The sequence below is a fragment of the Pollicipes pollicipes genome, unplaced genomic scaffold (assembly GCF_011947565.3).
Source record: "Pollicipes pollicipes isolate AB1234 unplaced genomic scaffold, Ppol_2.1 Scaffold_7231;HRSCAF=8579_pilon_pilon_pilon, whole genome shotgun sequence".
In the NCBI taxonomy this organism is placed as follows: Eukaryota; Metazoa; Arthropoda; class Thecostraca; order Pollicipedomorpha; family Pollicipedidae; genus Pollicipes; species Pollicipes pollicipes.
Window position 1 is genome coordinate 2,094,464 of NW_023597034.1, and position 13,005 is coordinate 2,107,468.

Below are 13,005 nucleotides of genomic sequence, written 5' to 3' on the forward strand. Positions count from 1 at the left end.
ATAGACTTACCCGCTCGGGGTGACAGATTAACCCACTCGGGGCGACAGACTTACCCGCAAAGGATGACAGACCTACCCGCTCGGAATGATAGACTTACCGCTCGGAGCGTCGGACCTACCCGCAAAGGATGACAGACTTACCCGCTCGGAGCGACGGACTTACCCGCAAAGGATGACGGCAAAGCACTCTGCGATGGCGGGGGCCAGCCTCTCCAGGGTGGAAGGTCCGTCCGAGTCGGGCGCCAGGCCGGGGTCCAGGTCACCGTCCGTGTCATTGCCGGCGGCGCGTCCCTCGCTCGCCCCCTCCTCCGACTGCAAGGCGAACTCGGTCTCATGTGCGGCATGACGACCGCTTCCGGTTGTCCCAGTCACTGACGTATTTGTACGGTGCAAAAGGTAACCATAACGAAACATCGAGAGAACAATGCCTGGAAATCTCTCCGAGCTATCCGCCATCTGAGATGAAACTCGGACTGTCTGAATGCCGCGAGATCACGCTATGTGCAGGGCGGCAATGGCGGCACATTTCACGGCCTCTGCTGCCGCTCAACCTGAAAATGGGGCACCGGACATGCGATTGTTCCAGTGTCGGGAAGGTTCGGGCTGCGGTGGAGAGCAGAGTGGTTAGCGAAGTGCTGCGACTCTGCCCCGCCCATGGCGCGCGTGTGGTGAGCGTGTTATCTCGCGGCTGCAGACAGAATTTGAAGTTTGTGAGAACGTAAGCGGGGGGCATAAATCGATTTGAATGGGCCCTGCGCCTCGATCAGATGACGGTGAAAGATTATCCCCGCAGAGTTACGGGGATAATTGGATCCTGGCAACAAAAAAGCCTACGGTTAATCAGACACGCAATCCCGTCGTCACCAATAATATGTTCATATTTTGGTGAACTGAGCCCCCAAACTATCCCAGATAGGTACAAATCTGCCGCACCTGTCAGTGGATCATTGCAACACATTTGAAGTTGAACTCCCGATGCTCGGTCACATCGCAGACCTATGAAATCACCCGTCGAGGCTGTACAGTTATGTCTGTTTCTTTATGCAAAAGACAATCCGTGTGGTCTTTTCCTGTTGTGGATTATTTTCGTGCATTTCACTGATTAAATTAAAGTAAGTCTTGTCAGCGGGGTCTTGACTTACTTTGTTAAGCTGCTTCTGGGGCGAACGGCAGGGTTTTGGCATTTCATGTTCACCGTAGTGGATCACCTGGAGGGAAAAAGCACGTTTACTCAAGGCGTTTGTCAGGCGAGTTGCTCGAAAGTTTAAGAGCCAGGACGTTCGCCGATGCAGAACAAGACAAACAAGGGGGGCGATAAAGCACAGAGCGATTTAACGCTACTGGACACCGCCACCAAACAAAACACTTGAACAAGCTGGAGTGACGACATAATAGACACGGTTACAGACCTTGCGTGGGCTAGTCGGAACTGCCGAGACGTGTGTGAGTCGTTATGAAGTAATGTGGTTTTGCTATTAAAGGGAAACGTACCAAACGGCTCTCCGAATCAAGGGACTATGTATTCTTTAATCAGATATGGCTGGCGAAGTAACATGACGACATTTGACGATCTCTGGGATGGACTGCTTAAATCCTGACTTTTCAGAGTCATGTCAGCACCAAAATAGACAGCAACATGTTATGCTTATCATCTTTGCTAAACTGGTGTCAAAAGATGGTTCCTTATTGGAAAGTCAGGGATATCTCACGTTGCTGCTTGCATAGAATATCTGTTCAGATTATTTACATAACGTTTGTGATACCCACAGCTTGCGGAGATGGCAATACAAATGTGAATAGCGTATATGAACTTAATCAGACTAACAAGTCAGGCCGTGATATTTGACCTTTGACCTCAGACCACATCGCATCGCAGACCACTGCTCGTTAGCACTGCGACAACGCAACCAGTGGACGGGGACATGCTACTATCGTCTTCTGCGGTGGCGGCCCACTCACCTGCGTCGCCAGACGCCGTCACCGGGACCGCCGGCTGTGATCTGCAGCAGTCTACTAGCGCCGATGGTCCGTGCCGGAGCATGCTCCCAGGATCTGCACCTGCCCGCCCGCGCCGGAGATGCTCAGCCCGCGTGCGCCCCCGCGCGGAGCATGCTCCCAGACCCCGCGCCTGCCCGCCCCGCACCGGAGCATGCTCCCAGACCCCGCGCCTGCCCGCCCCGCGCCGAAGCATGCTCCCAGAACCCGCGCTCACCTGCCTCGCGCCGGAGCATGCTCCCATGGTCCGCGCTCACCTGCCCCGCGCCGGAGCATGCTCCCATGGTCCGCGCTCGCCCGCCCCGCGCCGGAGCATGCTCCCAGAGCCCGCGCCTGCCCGCCCCGCGCCGGAGCATGCCCCCAGAGCCCGCGCCTGCCCGCCCCGCGCCGGAGCATGCTCCCAGAGCCCGCGCCTGCCCGCCCCGCGCCGAAGCATGCTCCCAGAGCCCGCGCTCACCCGCCCCGCGTCGGAGCATGCTCCGGGGTCTGCGCTGGCCCGCCCCGCGCCGGAGCATGCTCCCGGGGTCTGCGCTCGCCCGCCCCGCCGCCGGAGCATTGCTCCCGGGGTCTGCGCTCGCCCGCCCCGCAACGGAGCCATGCTCTCCGGCCCGCGTCCACCAGCTCGCTGCTCACACTCACCTCCTCTGTGCAATGAGTAGCCGCCGGCTGAGCTCGAGCCGGGAGCCGTACCAGACCGGCTGTGCAGGGTAGCCGGCCACACAGCAGGCCGCCGAGCGCCGTCACCACCAGCAGGAAGCCCGGGATCTGCATGCTGTAACGATGACGCGAACACCGCTCAGATGCGCCCGACATGGTCTGTGCAGATGCGGCAGCGAGGCTTCCACCTGACGCGAATACCGCTCAGATGCGCCCAACGTGGTCTGTGCGGACGCGGCAGCGAGGCTTCCACCTGGCGCGAACACCGCTCAGATGCGCCCAACGTGGTCTGTGCGGACGCGACAGCGAGGCTTCCACCTGACGCGAAGACCGTTCAGATGCGCCCAACGTGGTCTGTGCAGACACGGCAGCGAGGCTCCTCCCTGACGCTCGTGTCATCAGTCCCTGTCATTGTCTCCCTGCGCTGTTGTGGGTGCACGGATAGGATACAGGACAGGTGAGCGAAAATCGGCATTTCGTACTCAAGGAGTGGTGTCGTAGCAGCGACATAGACTGACCCATGAATGTAGAGGTGGCGTTATTAATTATAATTACTGCCGTGGAATGAAGTGGCAACGCCCCCAAAGCTCAAAATAATCAATAGCATACATATTTTAGAAGCCTCATCGACGCAGGCAGTGAAACGCACGACTTTGCTTTATCTCTGTCAGATTTGACTTACTTTATCAGACATACTTTATCAGATTTGCCTATTTGATGAACTGAACTATTTGTTATACCCAATAGGGCATTGGAATCAGGAGCAGAGTTTTGCACTGGTGGCATGATCATAGTAGGAAAATTACGGGTACGGTTGAGAAGCCAATGCAGACAGCGTTACGTGACCGTCACCCCTCGGAAGTCAAAACCGGAGCGGGAACATCCGCCCTAAGTTCACCCGGAGCACCTGCACATCAGCCGCGCCGGACATATTCTCTCACGGGTTACGACAGGGTGATTTAGGAGTCGCGCGACTGCTTCCGTCTCTGATTTATCGCTGGTCCTGGAGGCGGAACGTGTAACAATGCGAGAATCCCACGCCACGGACTGGCCCAGCGACAACGAAAAAAGCTTCTGGACCAGTAACGCAGTGCATGCATCCAAGCCCGTCGGTCCGTGCAACCGTTCATTTTGTTCCCTATTCTGACAAACCCCTACGTTCCAAATTTTTGAAATGATGCTTCCGAGTTTTAGTCAAAGTGGGCCACAAATCTCTACCATATTGCGTGACTGGCTTACACGGCGGTCCGTATCACCTAGCTGCCCACCGCGCACAAGAGCAGCGTGAACACCGTGGGCAAGATGAGAACCGTCCCAAACTTTCGTCGTTCATTGACAGAATGACAGCCGGGCGTGTTTCCTTTTCCGGCCCCATGCGGCCTCCGTTTGAACACCGAGCACTGCACCGGACACGGTAACAGCCACGCTGATGGGGGGCGGGTCGGCCCGCCCAAACTACGTACGTCGGAACAGACAAAAACCTCCGCCGGCGTGCCGTGGTGCGAAAGCGTAGCGGTCACCTTCTGCCGGCGTCGCGTGACTGGCGGCCTTCGGCGGCGGCTCTCCGCCCGGTGCCCCCGGGCCAGCGCCGACGAGCCGGTGTGATGACCCACGAGGTTAGACGTGCCTTCGTGGAGCCGGCTTTACGACCCTCACGGGCACCGTCGGTTACGTCATCGACAACTCTGCCCCTATCGTCAGTGAGTGGGCGGGATCTGTCGTTGCTGGTGGTGATCCTCGCGACGCCGCTGTGAAGGAATTCCCAGCGGCCGAGCATTCCCTCGCCCAATGAGAAGGCTCCTTCACAGTGCGTTCGGTCTGTGCGAGCTAAATGTTCGATGTAATGACTCAGGATCTAAAAGAAGCTCGCAACGGGGTGTTGCATTTCAGCCACAGTCAATTTCTGGCTGGTGATTGGTTCCAGCGCTGGTTTCTCAATCTATCAAGCAGCAGGGATGTTTTTAACGGTCCGGTTTCGCTCAGTTGTAACGCGACCCTAAAAGTCGCGTTTCCGAGTTGGTATGGAGATCGGTGAAGCATCTTAGGCCCACTGAGAATTGTCAGTGAGATCAACACTCTCAGATAGGGTCCCGCCGTCTTGGACGCAATGAAGGAAATCTCTATGGGTCTAAAATGGTGTAAAATCAGAAATCCCCAGGAGAGGGTTTAAAGGGTTCAAATCCATTTGTGTCGGTTGAGGTACGTCCTGACGACAGCCTGCCGCTGAAAAGTTCTCACAAAACGGGTACGTCCAAGTTCATAACATCGGCATGCAGCTCGGCGCTTATTAATTGCTTCTAATGACAAAACGTGGCTTGACGCATCATTAATCAAGCCTCTGGTCACAGCTACGAAGGTAATGAATATGTCAATCAGCGAGCAATGGGCCACCTGCCCAGCCAAATCTGACTTGGCATCGTTCATGATCTTGACATATCTGATAAGTAACGTCATCACACCGATGTCTGGCTGATCAGGCATGCTCGATTTTCTATACTGTTTGCGTTGAATTGGACTGCCAAATGTACTGTCCACATCACCTAAGCTAGGAGCATGCGCTACAGTAAGATAACAGCACGGCCAATATGGAACTGTCACGGCACACACGCGTCCGCGCCGTGGCGTTGATGGTGTACCTGCAGGCTCCATGCAGCCAGAGCGTTCGCTATAAAGCTGCAATGTTTTTAAAAGGGCTTATGAGATTCGAACCGGCCGGAGCGTTCCTCCGTCGTGACGCATGGGGTGTGCCGACGGCTGTAATCGCAGGCCAAGGCAAACGTCCGCCGTCTCCGAGCCGTGCCGCTCCAGCATCGGACCGCGCCGCCACACCGGCGGCACGACGCGGTCACAGGCGCTGGCCGCCATCGACAGCGGTTCATGCAGGAGCCGGTCGTCAGCTTTATGCGTTAATATCGGGTGTTCTTTTCTAGGGAGGGCTGTTTTACCAATTGCGTTCCTTTCCGGGTATGACTGACGCCAGGAGCTAGACTAATTATCGCATGTTCTACAAAGCATGCGATGCTTCTTCTGTTTGTTCTGCAACACCACTTGCGAGCTAATTGTGGCAACAATACATCAGTACCCTCGGTCCCATGTTAAGCACTTCAGTGACATTGAAGCGTCTGGAGTGAAAGCGTCTCAGTCACGGTAAAAATTCGCGGGATTATAACGCCCCAGCGAGGAGACAGAGCATAGCACGGTGTTCACCGCACTGTCGGTCCCGTCACCCGCGACCGGGCACTTAACCGAGCACTTCTCCATGTGTATTGTATCCATGCCGAGTGAGGCAGCGTCACCGTCGAACAGACAGGTTCTCGCCTCCGCACTGGCTGGAGTTAAGGTCCGCTCTGACCCCATCGAGATCCGACCACGGACCGTTGAGCTGTGTGTCACGAGGACGTTTGCCAAGCTGTGGTGAATGAATTAGAGATCGCTGTTGGTGCCATTGATCCCAGAAATGCCGCCTTAAGTTGGCTGACTTGGAAAGGAAGATTGCAGGCTAATGGAACTCGTAAGACAATAAAGAAACCGCACCGGAGCTATGAGCTGCATCTCATTGCAAATTAAATAGACAGTTTGCGGGAAGATAGACGACAATGACCCAGGTCACTTGGAGAACACCGGCGAGAAGGATGTACTGCCAACCATTGTCACTACCACGGGCGTAGTCTTGCAAAATAATTTGGGGAGGGGGCTGAACAGTGAAAAATGACCCAGCTTACCTCCAAAATATGCCAACAAACAGGTTTCTCCTCGGATTTTACCTACTTTCTTCCCAAAATCGAAGTAGCTATACCCAAGTTGGGATGTGGTCGGGTGGGACCTGAAGCGCCGCTTTCCGAATTGAATAGGAAACTGCACCATTTATCACTGGTGCCACAAACCCAAGGAGGTCAGGCCAATTCTCTTTAACTTTCAACATTTCATTGACCCAGATTAAAATTAGGTTAAACCAAAAGTGAAGATTAAAATTAGATCAAATTAATAGTCAATATTTAAATTAGATTAAATTAATAGTGAAGATTAATATTTGATTAAATTAATAGTGAAGATTAAAATCTGATCACCCAGGGCAGCAAGGATTATTGTAGGACAATGCGGAGGAGCAGGGAGACGAGCTTATGAGGCCCCCGGGCAGGGAGCGCGACAACGCCGGCCAGCCTTTCTGCTTTCACAAGACGAGCCGGTGTCGCGCGTCCCGGCCCCGCCTCGGACGAGCTGCGGCGCGGCCCGCCGCGCTGTCGCGGGTCCCGGTCTCGGGTCGGACGAGCTGCGGCGCGGCCCGCCGCGCTGTCGCGCGTCCCGGTCTCGGGTCGGACGAGCTGCGGCGCGGCCCGCCGCGCTGTCGCGGGTCCCGGTCCCGGGTCGGACGAGCTGCGGCGCGGCCCGCCGCGCTGTCGCGGGTCCCGGTCCCGGGTCGGACGAGCTGTGGCGCGGCCCGCCGCGCTGTCGCCAAGTCCAGCTCCGCTACATCTGTGTGACGTTGGAAGGGGCTCATAGAGGTTCTGTGTGGTCGGCTTGTGGTTGGCTCAGAAGCTAACAACCGGTGGTCTGAGGGTGAAGACGTACTCACGAGGCTTTGGATAGCGGGGATCTGCGATCTGTGCTACGATTTTGTAATTTAGATTTGGGCATATATTTTTTCTGATACGTTGACAGCTCAGATCAAAGGGTAATTGTGATGGGACAAGGCGTATGTTTTCCCCGAACTTGACTTCGCCGGGAGGTTTTGGGATGCGAACATTTTTCGAGTTGGAGAATGCATTAACAGTGGTATGGAGGTTTTGATGCTCTAGAAACTTTACGCGTTGATACCGTTTAGGAAAAAACACCAGTCTTGCATTGGAATATTGTACGGCTAACGCGAATCAATATACTGTTGCTCCGTTCTGAACGTTCTCGTCTGTTTCGGACAAGCCTCGCCAGGGCGTGGAATATGAATTCATGTGCTCGCTTTGATCCAACAAGCGCACCTTCCTGTGTGAAGCAGATTTCACCCTTCCTGTAGAGTTTGTGCACCCCTGTTCTCCTGGCACCCCTGTTCTCCTGGCACCCCTGTTCTCCTGGCAGATCACGTGCAGACGCAGCTGACAAGTGTCGCGCCCTGCGTTGGCTCTGATATTCTGCGTGTATTTATGGGTCACCATGTTTAGGAAGAACATTCTTGACATCACGCTAGCTTTTCTCTTCACCATTGCGTGTAAAGGCGTAAACACTGGCATAACGAACGAAACAGAGCTCTGAAAGCATTGAGTCATCTACGAAACAGGATATTGCCTGGCGTTCGGACGCGATTCCGGTGTACGTAGGCGATCGCAGCACTAGCTTATATAAGCATACGGTTTATACACCAATCGCAACGTATTCGGACTTAACGTGTCCGTGATACTAATCGGAACACAAGGAGTACTTCATATCGCACACAACGGTACGTGCACGCTGTCAGAATTCAAACGTCTACTCGAAAATGCGTGAAATATTTTGTAATCGAGTGCTTGATTATTCAGGACACTATGCGTTCATGGATCAGTTCTTCATCCGGTCTTCCTGTCACCGGCGCTTCACGACGCACTCAGATGCTGAGGCTATATAGCGTCCCTGCCTCTCACCCTGGCAAAGAAGGGCGGGCACTCAGCTGCTGAGGCTATATAGCGTCCCCTGCCTCTCACCCTGGCAGGAAGGGCGGGCACTCAGCTGCTGAGGCTATATAGCGTCCCTGCCTCTCACCCTGGCAGGAAGGGCGGGCACTCAGCTGCTGAGGCTATATAGCGTCCCTGCCTGTCACCCCGGCACGCTAGCGGCGGATACTGCTGGGAACTGGATCAATTCGGCAGTTTTTTAATTTGATAGGGTCAATTTTCCTTGTTTCCTTTGTTTTAACTCGGTTCGTTCTGTAGTTAGTACACACTGAGTGTAGGTTTATATTCTATACAGATGTTATCAGAATCAGGGGATAGAGCAAAGTAAAACAGTCAGCTACAATGTGCTTAACACTGTGCTGCACTTACCAAATTAGCCTCCACTGTGGTGAGTGTGAGTGTGGAACTACAGTATAATGATGCGGAAAGTTACAACATAACGACCATGCAATGTACAGTTGTGTGCGTTACTGGCAATAAAAACGTAATACTACGAGCCGTTTTGAGCGGACTTATCTTTTTCTTGCATGTTTTTCATTTTCTCGAGATTCGTTAGCCACAACTTATTTGATTTCAGCTGGTAAGGTTTGGATTGTAAACGTTAGCCGAAACACCATTCATATCCACTTATGGTGAGAGCTAAAAGACAACCTTAAACCAGACAAGTCGCTAGGAAACAACGGCATATGCTGTGTTAAAATGTGTTCTGGGCGCTTTCCTCCGAACTGAACGTATTAGACCTCAAATATGGACCTCAAAAATGAGTTTAAATAACTAGCAAATATCTATGATATTTGTGTTTTGCTTAAACAGGTATCGTAAAGTCATTTGCATCACACCATCTGAGTTTGAGAAAACATGTCGTTTATCGTCTCTTGCGCATGATTATACTTGCCTACGAACTTGCAGTGAAGACCTCCAACAATTGCTGTTCTTCTTGTCTGAATCCCTTCACTCCCCACACTTTTCTCTCACTCCCCACTGCAGAACAGCGCGCACATCACTCTGGCTGAGCCGGTGCCTGTTTCGGGCCGTCTGATGACCGGAGCGGCACAGTTCCTCTTCGCTCCACTCTCCGCTGTGTACTGACCCGGGGCCGCTGGAGTGACGGCAGTCGGACCGGCGGCGGCCGCTGGACCGGGGCTGTTCGAGTGACGGCGGATGGGCCGGGGACTGTCCGAGGGACGTCTGCTGATTGGGGGCCACTGGAGTGGCGGCAGTCGGACCGGCGGCGGCCGCTGGACCGGGGGCTGCTCGAGTGACGGCGGATGGGCCGGGGACTGTCGGAGGGACGTCTGCTGACCGGGGACCGCCGGAGTGGCGACCGCCGGACCGTGGGCTGCTCGAGCGACGGCGGATGGGCTGGGGACTGTCGGAGGGACGTCTGCTGGCCGGGGACCACCGGAGTAGCGGCAGCTGGACCGAGGGCCGCCGGAAGGGCGCTCGCTGGACTGGGAGCTGCCGGATTGGTGGCGATAGGACCGAGGCTGCCGCGAACGGGTGGGACAAGCTGCTGCTGTTGCTGCCTTGTTCTCGTGCAGCTCAAGACCTGTTCTTCACCAAAAAGCAAGGCCATTCCTAACTTGGGAAAACCAGACAGTGCTCATGTGACAAAGACGTACTTCCCACAGCTACCCACTCCAAATTTTTACGACAATGGAGGTTTTGGGAGCTTTTGAATGACGCAAGACGCCCTGTTACGCTAGCTTCTTATTTATTCAGAGCAATGCTGGTAATTATTACGATATGTATACAGCATTTGGTTGCATCTAAATAGAGTCGATGCTCCGCAAACGCTGTTCTGCTCAAAACTCGTTCTGCAAAATTCTTACCGATCGTGTATCATGACGCATTGCACATCAGCGAGGGGAGATTCCAGGCATTTGGACGAGGCCATCAAACATAAGGTGTCCTGATTGTTTCCGGCCCGTTTTCCAGCACGAATTGGGGAAATGAAACGCACAGTCAAATTCCTGCAGCACCAGCGGCATGAACAGCCCTTATCGGTGGATTACAATAATTGCATATTTACTTTCAAGAACGCAAGTACTGCAACACCCCCACCACCATCATAGAGACGATTATTTCGGCAGCATGTCAGCAAAGTCTGTATTCGCGCTGTGCCGATTAGGGACATGAAAGGTACCTAAATATATTAAGTCGTTTTATGTAAGTGCCTTACTAGATAAGTTACACATCATTGGGTTATCCACAACTGTAGAGTAAGGAAGAATACATTTGCTCAAACGTCGGAAACCTAGCATATATGGCATGCTGCCAAAGCTGGACAGAGTTGAGGACCGCTGAGACCAGCGCGAACATTCAGATCACAGATTGCCCGATGCCCTGTGGACGTGGGCTAAAGGCAAGGAAGCAGCGAAGGAGCGAACTGGGAATTGCGCAAACCGTAGATTTTCGGTCGTGTGCCGAAGCTTGAAACTCTGGGGGAGGCGGAGAGAGGATCGAGAAGGTGGAAGGCATCACCTCATGGCAGTACGGGCTATCAAGATGCAGACCGCATCTCGCCGCACTGTTGTGCCGAGCTTCTGTTGTGTAGAAGCTCCCACCCACCCTGCTCCTTCTACGCTCCCCCTCTCCCAGCTTAGCATGGTTTAGGGTCGCAAAATCGCGAGTTTCACTGCCATTTGCTCTATTTTCTCGTTAGATTGTCGCCTTTGAGTCCTTTTCCTTCAGCCCCGAGTTGCACTGTAATTTAATTTTTCTGTTAACGGTAAAGCCAATGCTATTCAAACTAATGCTAAGCTGACAATTATATCATGGAAGTGCTAAAGCCGTTACACAGTGACGGAGATTTGAGACAGGCATCCGTCACGAGGTCAGTGCTTGTGAACGCTCGATGGTTTGCATGTAGCAGACGGCGAGCAGTCTTCAAATTCACACAGGAGGTGGGAAAATCCCTGTCAAACATCGAAAGAAAATACTTGTATTAGCCTGTTGTTTTGTAATGAGCGTGGTATTTGAAAAAAAAATCTAGCACATAACACAGATCAAGGCCTGGTGGCTGACAAAGTCACATGTATGTACATACAATAAGATCGCGTTTGAGAGTCGAAGCGCTGGCATAGTGCTTCGGCGTGCAAAGCAAAAGTTCGGGAATTAAAATACGGGAAGCAAAGAGCATGCAGTTCGGCCTTCCACCGCTAAAAAACGAACATTACTCTGTGTGAAGCCATGCGACAGTGGTTGTCGCGTCATGTCCCTCTTGTTGCTAAATCAAACCGTTTTTTTGCAACGTATTGCTCAAGCGAATCGGCGAGTCTTAAATACAGGATCCTACGGAGAAACCAACATGCACCTGAACCTGCCGAGTGATGGCAGGAAAGAACATAGCGTTGTCGTTCGCAGGAGGCTTGATCAAACCATAGATGACCTCAGCTTAACACGCGCTCGGCTGCTGGTCATTTGACTTCCGATGGTCTTTCCGGAATTATTATCGAACCGGTGTAGCTACGCCAAATTTTGCACAGCTACATAAAATTGAATGCAAATTGTTTGGCATCAAACCTTTAGATGCACCATTAAGGTAGTTGGCCTACGGCAGGTCAAATTCAGGCCATCAGCGATTCAGCGAAAACAATTTTAGAGGGTCGTTCAATCTGATGCAACAACGGAGTCCTAGACGATGCCGCACATCTCTACGATAGTTTCCTAGGCAACACAATTAACAGTTGAATTAACAGACTACGTTGACCTAAGGTCAGGTATGAAGGTTAGACCAAGCTAAAACCAACCTGTTTTATTACTCTAGAACTTGCTGCATGGGGTAGCTTCTGATGCTCATTTTAAATTTATTAATAACAAGAATTGCATTATATGTCTTACATGGGATTCTTAAAGGTCCGAATAGGTCACTGAATTAAACTGACTCAGGTTAACATCTTGCTTTAGGAAAATACTGCCTATTGTAATACTTGACGCTTATTCGAATGCAAAAATCAAAGCAGTCTTGCATAATTTTTGCCACCATGACCTTTGAAAGGTCACACAAGGTCGCTGGCCTTAAATGAGTACCGGTGAACTTTACTTAAAACAGGTATCAAGGTTCACGGGGTTGTTTGAAAGGTCTGGGAGCACTGTGGACACCAATCTGGAATTCGACCTTGTTCAACCTTATTTGACACGAAGATCATGACCTAAGAACCTCAAGTGTTTGACACAAGTGAGTTCACGTACAGGCCATTGCACCCTGCGCATTTTATGTTTCTAACTCCCTTAGATTCTAAGATCTCAGTGGGGTTAAATTGACCCCGCCCGAGCATTGGGTATTCAGCCGGCCACCCGGGCGCGGGTTTACCTTCAAATTATGACCGGCGACCAATCATCGCGTTCAAAGTTAAAACGACTCGGGAGAGCGTCTGCCAAAACACTTCCAAAAAAGAGGAGAAACCGGACCGTTTTCCCCTTGGTGACAACGCGCCAGCCGCACATCACTCCTTGTTCGGTAATTTCCGGCTTCCAAAAATGTGGCGGTCATTCCCCATTAAACCCATTCACCTTGGCTTGCCCCTGCGGCTTTCCTAGTTCCTTTAAGCGAATTTCGGCTGGCTGGAGGGGTTGTCGTTTTGACATGATTGAAGATACTCAGAAAGAACTGCAGGAAGTGCTCGAAGCACACACATGAAGGTTTCCAGGAATGCATGGATCGTGTAAAAAACGATAGGATGTTGGGCGATCAATTGGAAGGCGACTATGG

The 13,005-nt window shown here is 52.5% G+C and overlaps 1 protein-coding gene and 1 long non-coding RNA gene across 2 annotated transcripts in view; one reads left to right on the forward strand and one right to left on the reverse strand.

Annotated features, from left to right (window-relative positions):
- LOC119109497 (integral membrane protein GPR155) overlaps window positions 1-13,005 on the forward strand; it is a gene marked incomplete in the record, with an annotated part of 68,651 nt that overhangs the window by 27,291 nt on the left and 28,355 nt on the right.
- LOC119109499 (uncharacterized) lies at window positions 167-2,646 on the reverse strand. Its single transcript, XR_005095428.1, has 3 exons — window positions 2,635-2,646; window positions 1,143-1,208; window positions 167-312 (listed from the first exon to the last, which is right to left on the reverse strand). It is a non-coding gene; the product is annotated as an uncharacterized LOC119109499 (long non-coding RNA).